The 8,494-nt window shown below is 44.3% G+C and overlaps 1 protein-coding gene across 1 annotated transcript in view; it reads right to left on the bottom strand.

Annotated features, from left to right (window-relative positions):
• Window positions 1–8,494, bottom strand: part of ltbp1 (latent transforming growth factor beta binding protein 1) — a 94,686-nt gene that overhangs the window by 82,407 nt on the left and 3,785 nt on the right. The window lies entirely within an intron of this gene.

The raw sequence follows: 8,494 nt of genomic DNA, 5'->3' as shown, positions 1-8,494 counted from the left end.
GTCTGAATACCACCTGATGGCCAAGCACACAGCTGATTCTGATGGCCCCCGACCAGAATAGTTTTCACCCAGTTATTCATGGAGTGTTACATTGTGTGAGAGATTATTTGCTCCCAGTAAGATCGTTAGTGTCAAATTGAACACTACAGTTGGCTATATGCCAATGTTTTTTTTTTTATAATAATGGGACCAAAAGAAATCAAGTGACATTTAGAATAGATAAAAATGTGTGATAAATTGTGAGTTAACTATGCCATTAATGCAATTAATCGCAATTAAATATTTGAATCATTTGACATTACCAATATACATACATTCTACAACTTTAATGTTCATATTTTCCTCAGTTTATAGGAACCTGCTGAAATCACCAAGCCTTATCTTTTGGACTTGGATAGCTCTGGTAATTGGCCAACATGTCATACTGGGTTGTGGCTTGGGTTTCAAAAGATCCACCCCTTCCTTCCATTGTATCATGAATCACCACCGCTCCCTAACCGTCGCTCTCATCGGTTAGGTATGATAAACAAGAAAAGTGGGATTTATTCTGTCTGGGCTCTTTGAGCTTGGTCTGGACTGCACATAAACTTCCAGTTACCTTCCTTGGCTCAGTTCTGCACCCTATCACAAAGATGAGAAAGACAGAGGAAGGACAGAAGGGATGACAGACTGAGGGAAGGGGAGGAATAAGGCGAGCCTGGACAGGCATATGCCACTAAGCCCTGTTTCTCCACCTTCTGTTAGATCCCTGTGCAGCATAAATCTGCTACATTCTCTCAAAGTACCAACAGTGGCTTGGAAAGCTAATACATAAATATCAGTTGAACTGTTTTGTATTTCTGACTGATGCCACCTTCAGAAGGATCTTGGTTGTTGGAGGAAGTAAACAAGCCACCATCAAGGCTTGAGCTCAAGACCTCCTGTTGTCCCGGGGGCGGGAAATAAAAGATCAGGGACGACAAAAAAATGTATTTTGGGAAAACATTTGAAAGAATTAAAACCCTGCTTAAGTTTCAATGAACCGTGTGGAAAATGAGTCTGGCTGCACGTTTTGTGCATCACAAACAGTTCTTAAACTATGAAGCTAAATTTGGTGCCAAAGTGAGAGCGCGTAGATGCGATGTGAGCACTTCTAGAATGTGACTTGAGAGCTTGTAAAAAAAAATCTGTACTCATGTTTTTTTTCACTTTTCCAGTACAACCACAACTCAGTGATTACAACCTCTCAAATCTGTCGCTTCAGTGTGCTCTCTTGCATCACACAGCGGCGAGTCTGCGCTCTCGAGTTTTGCAACACTTCTTGCGATACATTTGGTGCAAAACTAATTTGTACCTGTGGACTTAGTCTGTGGAGCTCTGAGCCAACAGGACGCCAGGGGACAGCAGGGTTTCTATCGCCTGATGAGGGATAACTCTTTCCGTCTTATTTATATAGCATGAAAGCTAGCGTTAGCTAACTAGCAGCCAGCCCGCTTCTAAATACTGTAAATACCTTTCAATTATCGCAACACTTTTTAACAGTCCAACTGAAACACTGGCGGTGAGCTCTAGGGTCATGCAGCCGCAGACGGACCGCAGTCAGTGGGGCTCGGCCAGCGTGGAAACATTGCTAGAAAGCTCCGCTGCCGACCTTGACGTGATCTGATCTACAGCGGGACACGGAGAGCTCCACACCCGGTAGCAGCCGAACATCCCCCTTGGAGCCCACCGCCAGTGTTGGTGGAATATCAAGTTAGCGAACTAATCCCGCTTATAAATAAATACATTTTAGTTTTCCTAACACTTTTAACAGTCAAACTGAAACACTGCCGGTGAGCTCCAGGTCCTGCAGCCGCGGACGGACCGCCGTCAGTGGGTATAACGCCTGCCTTTTAAATTAAATTGTATTTATTTGTAAGTGTGCTTGTTGGTTAGTTCGTTAACGCTAGCTTGCTATTCCACCAACACTGGCGGTGGGCTCCAGTCATAGAGATGTACAATGACACCAGCCTCCTGTGGTGGGATAGGCTACTGGCTAAGACACCACTGTTGTTGCCAACTTGACTGATTCATCTCTAGTCTTGAATCTTCAAATGGATTTAAATAAAATGCTGATGATTGATCATATAATCATATATGTTTTATTTTTGTTAAAAGGTGCGAAATACTATGTTTTCGGACAACAAGGCTAAAGCCAGTATTTTCTCCTTTTGAAATTTCCATTCCGTGACAGAATATCTGTCTGTGTTTTGGCGTGTTGGTATCAACTGCCCATTCTGACAGCCAGGCTGGTTTGCCAGATATGTCTGTAAAAAACGCAAACCCAGCACACTACAGCCGTAGTACAGCCATAGAATCAGCAAACACACAAACTGGATCAACGAAGATAGATTATTCTATCCAAAAAAACTTGCCCTCTTTCTAAATGGTTGATAACAACAATGCTAAATATTGGTGATGCGTTTAAAAGAAGTCCAGTATGTGTGCATCTCCCACCGTGTTATCTGTATGGTCTGTTTAGTAAGTTTAGTATGCTTAACCCCTCAGTTTTGATGGGAACCTTGCGGAGAATTGGCGGATTTTCGAACAAGAGAATGATATCTTCATAGCAGCTGCGCACTCTGAAAAGCCTGCCAAAACACAGGCATATTTCCTCCTCAATCTCTCAGGAACAGAGGCCATCGAACAGGAGCGTTCATTTGTTTACACAGCAGAGGTCAGGGCTCCAGGTGAAGATGGGTCCATTGTTGTTCCAGCCACTGCTGAGTCCAGAGAAGACCCCGATTGCTTGAAACGGAATTTGCGGGAAGTATGTAACCCTCAACACAACAAAACTATGGAGAGGCATAAGTTCCATTAACGAAAAAAAAGCATGGTGAGACTATTGAATCCTACATCAGTGTCTTGAGGTTGTCGCTTTGGAAACCTGACAAATGAACTAATCTGTGACCGAATAGTATGTGGCATCAGGAATGACAGTGTAAGAAAAGCTTTGCCACGTGACAGCAAACTAACTAACTAAAACCATTACTATCTACCGCATATATGAGATGACTGAGGAAATTAATAGGATGCTAGCCAAGCCCAAAACAGCCAACACTGTTGACGCAATTCAGCCAAATTCCAGTGGGGGGCACCAGAGGTCAAGATATAAACCTCAAGCCGGCAAATTCGAGACAAAACCTGTCACAAACTGTAGCAATTGTGGAAGCAGCCATGCCGCACAGAGAGACAAGTGTCCCGCTTTTGCCCAGAAATGTCACAACTGTAATAAATGCAATCATTATAAAAAATGCTGCAAGTCCATGTCACATAGCCAAAGCTACGAAAACAAAAGCTACGCAATGCAAAAAGAAAACAGGTTCACCAGTTAGAGCTAGAAAGGCGTTATAGTGCCAGTGATGACGCTTTCTACGTGGATGGTGTCAAACTCGACAAATGTGTGGACGCCATCAATCCCCAGACTGAAAGAAAGGATGAAGGATTTGTTACACTGTACGTTCATAACAAGTCCTTAGAGATGAAGGTTGATACAGGTGAGAAGTGTAATGTAATGTCAAAAGACAGCTCGCTGACAGTGAGCAAAAAGTGAAATGCAACAGAGACACTAACTTTGTGGCTTATGGACTCAGCAAAAAGGAGACAACAGGAATAGTCACAATGCCTTGTTGTTTAGATGGACAGGGGTGATGTAGTTCCACTACTGGGATTTAATGCGTGTGTGCGCTTAGAAATTGTGACAATGAGCGCACACGTTCATCAAGTCGGCACCGACCGTTTCAACATACAGATCCCTGCACGTTACAAAGAGGTGTTCAGTGACAAGCTTGGAGAACTCCCTATCACATACTCCATGACACTAAATCCAACTTTACAACCAGTGGTACGTCCAGCTCACCGCATCCTTGTGGCAATACAGACACGAGTCAAGGCTGAGCTTGACAGCATGCAGAAGAAAGGTGTCATAAGCACAGTTTCTGAACCTACCGACTACAACACACAAAAAGGACATACAGGAAATCCTGCTGTACATCAATCCAAAATACCTCAACATGGCCCTGAAGAGACCCCGTTATCCAATGCGCAGTGTCAAGGAAGTTGAAACCCAGATGTTAGGTGCTACATTGTTCTCTGTGCTAGACGTAAAGAGCTCGTTCTGGAAAAAAAAGCTTGATGACAAGTCATCAAGGCTGACCACATTCTGCACCCCTTTCAGGCGCTACAGATTCCTTTGCATGCCATTTGGCATATGCTCAGCAAGCAAGGTTTTTCAGCGCTCAATGGAACAGCTGTTTGCAGGGTATCCGTGTGCTATTATAGTGGACGACATCATCATAGGAGGTCATGATGCCACAGAATACAACGTCAACCTAAAAAAGTGCTTGACCGGGCCCGATAGATAAACCTCAGGCTGAACCGTCTCAAATGCAAGTTCCGCATGGACCAAGTTTGTTACATGGGTCACATATTTAAAAAGAAGTGCCTCGTTAAGACCCTGTCGAGACCGTGGCGATCACAAACATGCAAGTCCCTCAAGACGTCCCAGCCATGCAGCGATTCCTTGGCACTGTGAACTATCTTGGGAAATCTATCCCAAACTTCAGCGAGATTTTGGCACCTCTGAAACAGCTCACCCACAAAGACACTGCCTGGAGCTGGTTTCCACAGCATCAGCAAGCGTTTGGCCGCCTCAAGTGAGAAAACCAGTTACACTCACCTGTGATGCGTCATGTTACGGACTTGGTGCTGCATCTATACAGGAGGAGAGAAGAGTTGCCTACGCATGTCGCACGCTCACAGACACAGAAACACAATATGCTCAAATTGAAAAGGAGCTGTTGGCAGTGGTGTTTGCAAGCACCAAATTCAAGGACTACTTGTATCGGAAGCCCACGTTCATTCAAACTGACCACCAACCCCTTGTCACAATCCTAAAGAAGCCTATCCACACAGCTCCTGCCCAACAGCAAAGAATGGTACTACAATTACAGCCTATGACATCACACTGGTTTACAAGAAGGGTAAGCACATGTACCTAGCCAACACCCTATCACAAGCTCCAAGTAAAACTGTCTCACAAAGCCCAGCCCGGTGATGTCCCTCGGCTACATCTCAACTAACAGACTCTCGGAGATTCGTACCCACACTGCACAAGATCAGGTGCTGACGACTCTCGGAGCTTCGTATCCACACTGCACAAGATCAGGCTCTGACGACTCTTGGAACAACCATTCAACGCAGATGGCCTGACAAAGAATGCAGCTGTTCATTCTTTCCTTACAGGAACAAGCTGGTAGTGGAAGATGGAATAGTTATCAAGGGCCACAGAACAGTTATTCCCCATTCTCTGCGCCGAGAATACATCAGAGGACACCCCGGCTTAGAGTCAACCAGGCGCAGGGCCAGGAGTACGGTCTTTTGGCCGTCAATGAACAACGACATTGCAGAGGAACTGCTGTCCTGCTCCATCTGCAATAGCACCAGACCACATCTGCAGAAGTAACCTCTGCAGCCACATTCAGTTCTAGCCTTACCATGGTCCACAGTGGCTACCGATATGTTTGAGTGGCATGGACAACAGTACCAGCTGCTGGTAGACTCGTCCTCAGGATGGTACGAAATCCAAACTACAGCAGCTGTGATGCCAAAGCTGAAAAGACACTTTTCTGTCCACAGAACACCTCACACCCTCACCACCGATAATGCGAAGCAAAATACACAAGCCAGCGCTTCAAAAATGTTGCAGAGCAGTGGGACTTCATCCCCATTACAAGCAGCCCGGAGTATCCACAGTCAAACGGACTGGCAGAAAGAGTAGTCCGCAGTGCATAACTACTGATGGAAAAATCTCTCAGAGATGGGACTGATGTTTTCCTCAATCTGCAGAACATCTGATGTTATGGCAGATACGCTCAACTCCTCCAGGTCAGCACCAGACTGCTGTAGCCAGCCCTAAAGAACTCCAAAATAAAAGGCTCATTCAAAATCAATACTAGAATGCATCAAGCCACCCACTACAGCCGCTTGCAAAGGGACAAGTCGTAAAGATTTAGACCATCAAGGGACATGACCGCTTGGGCACAGTGAATTAGCTGTGCAAGGAACCATGCTCATACACTATTGAGTCCAACGGAGGGACCTACAGGAGAAATCGCAGCCTCATCCTCCCTGTCCCTGAGACACCACCACAACAGGTCGACCCTGCAGACTTTGATCGTCAGTTTGCAGATCCAGTTGCACAGGATCCATCACAGCACTGACACCTCAAAAATCCCAGGTAATACCCCACCCCCCCCCAGTGAGCAGCAGAGGCATGCCATTCATTCTCCAGCGCAGGTGGTGCCAGGTAAAATGCTGTATATGACACACTCAGGTTGCGTTTGCAGGCCTAATCCAGAGTGACATAGACATTTAAAAGTCAATGAAAAAAAACGATTGTCGACAGGAACGACAAGTTATGCTGCGTCTGGTTAAAATAAATACTTTTTTACCACATTCTGTTGTCTCAGTACCTGTACTCTGTGCAATGACAACATTCTATGTATGTTAGATATAATATACTCCAAAAGTGTGTATGCAGATGGCGTATACAGTCAAATGTTCTGCCATGGACATATGCACGGATACTCACTGATATGGGCAGGCACATGCACTCCTACAGTTACAAGAGTTACATTTTATTATTCTAGGTTAAAATGTTTCTCATCACGACCATTGCCATGGTACACCCATGATGTTCTTGATCTAAATTCCAGGTTATTAAGAGCACAGAGGTAACATTGCTGATGGCAAACCATGAAAGGTTTCTTTCAATGCCATCTTTATTCTGCAAGAGTTAAAGTAAATAAAAACTGAATATTCAAAAGAAGAGCTTTGTCCATATTGGATTCTAGTGACCACCTTCCCAGAGGTCAACACAGTAAAGAGTCAAAGTTCAAAAATGTCAATCTTTAAGCCAAATATATCTAACTACATTACTACAGATCAATTACAGGATGGACAAAAGACCACCATCCGTCTGTTAGAGCTAGTGTTCCTCCAGTTCTACTCATGTGTTCACCTGTGTCAGACAGGAAATCATCTTGGACTGAGGCAGGTTCAGACAGTTTCTCAGGTCTGTTCAACACATCACAGAACACCTACCAGATCCAAGTGATCTGGTATTTAGATGGTTCCATGGGTTATTAACTACGTTAATGCAAACCCATGTTAACGGCGTACATTTTTTATGGCAAGATTAACGTTCTTTTTGGCTTGGCAAACTTTGTAATTTTTTTCACATGCTGTTGCAACAACTCGTAACGTTAGGAAAACACCCACCGGATCTTGCTAGACCAGAAACAAAACAACGGGCACGCCACGCAAGCGCCGTTTTGGTTCATGAGACGACGTCATCAATTACGTAAATGCATCAACACAAATAATATGCTTTGCATCTAAAAATAACATGGATGCCTCCGGCAACAGCGCAAGTATGGATTCCTTGCAACAACAGATTGAGAAAAAGGTCTTCTAAAGTGTGGAAGTATTACTCTTAATGGTAGTCTGTAGACTGTAAAATGATCCCTTAGACATGAGAACAGCAGCAGGACAGTCTGTAGACTGTAAAATAATCCCTGCGTCAGGAGAACAGCAGTAGGACAGTCTGTAGACTGTAAAATGATCCCTGACACAGGAGAACAGCAGCAGGACAGTCTGTAGACTGTAAAATGATCCCTGCGTCAGGTGAACAGCAGACGGACAGTCTGTAGACTGTAAAATGATCCCTGCGTCAGAAGAACAGCAGACGGACAGTCTGTAGACTGTAAAATGATCCCTGAGTCAGGTGAACAGCAGACGTACAGTCTGTAGACTGTAAATTTATCCCTCTCCAGCAGCTCATCTGGATACAGTCTCCCTGCACCCCCCCCCCCCCCCCCCCCCCCCCCCCCCCCATCTGAAGCACTGACTGGAGTGGGCGGTAAACTGTGCTGTGCCCCCCATCTGAAATCTGAAGCACTGACCGGAGGGGGACTTGAAAGTGACTTGAAATGATAATTTGTATTATTGTTGGATTTGTTTGACATTATGCTGAACTAGCTCTTTGTTACTGTAAGACTGAAGGGAGAAGATCCTGGCTGTTAAACAGGAGCTTATTCTTTATTTGACCTACTACTGTCCTACTCTTTTTGTTAATGATTGCCTTCATATTCATTTTACTGGAACACTGTTAAACAATTTTAATAAATAGAGACTTCAACCTTATTAAAATTAGTTTTGTATTAATTAGTTTTTTTGTAAATAATTGCTTAATGGTAAAGCAATCGCTAATTGAAAACTTTTGTTTATATTTAATATACACTCACCGGCCACTTTATTAGGTACCCCATGATAGTAACGGGTTGGACCCCCTTTTGCCTTCAGAACTGCCTCAATTCTTCGTGGCATAGATTCACATGGTGCTGGAAGCATTCTTCAGGGAGTTTGGTCCATATTGACATGATGGCATCACACAGTTGCCGCAGATTTGTCGGCT

This window comes from Etheostoma cragini, chromosome 17 (genome assembly GCF_013103735.1).
Source record: "Etheostoma cragini isolate CJK2018 chromosome 17, CSU_Ecrag_1.0, whole genome shotgun sequence".
NCBI lineage: Eukaryota > Metazoa > Chordata > Actinopteri > Perciformes > Percidae > Etheostoma > Etheostoma cragini.
The sequence above is the reverse complement of the archived record's forward strand: the minus strand, read 5'-3'. Positions and strand labels throughout refer to the sequence as shown.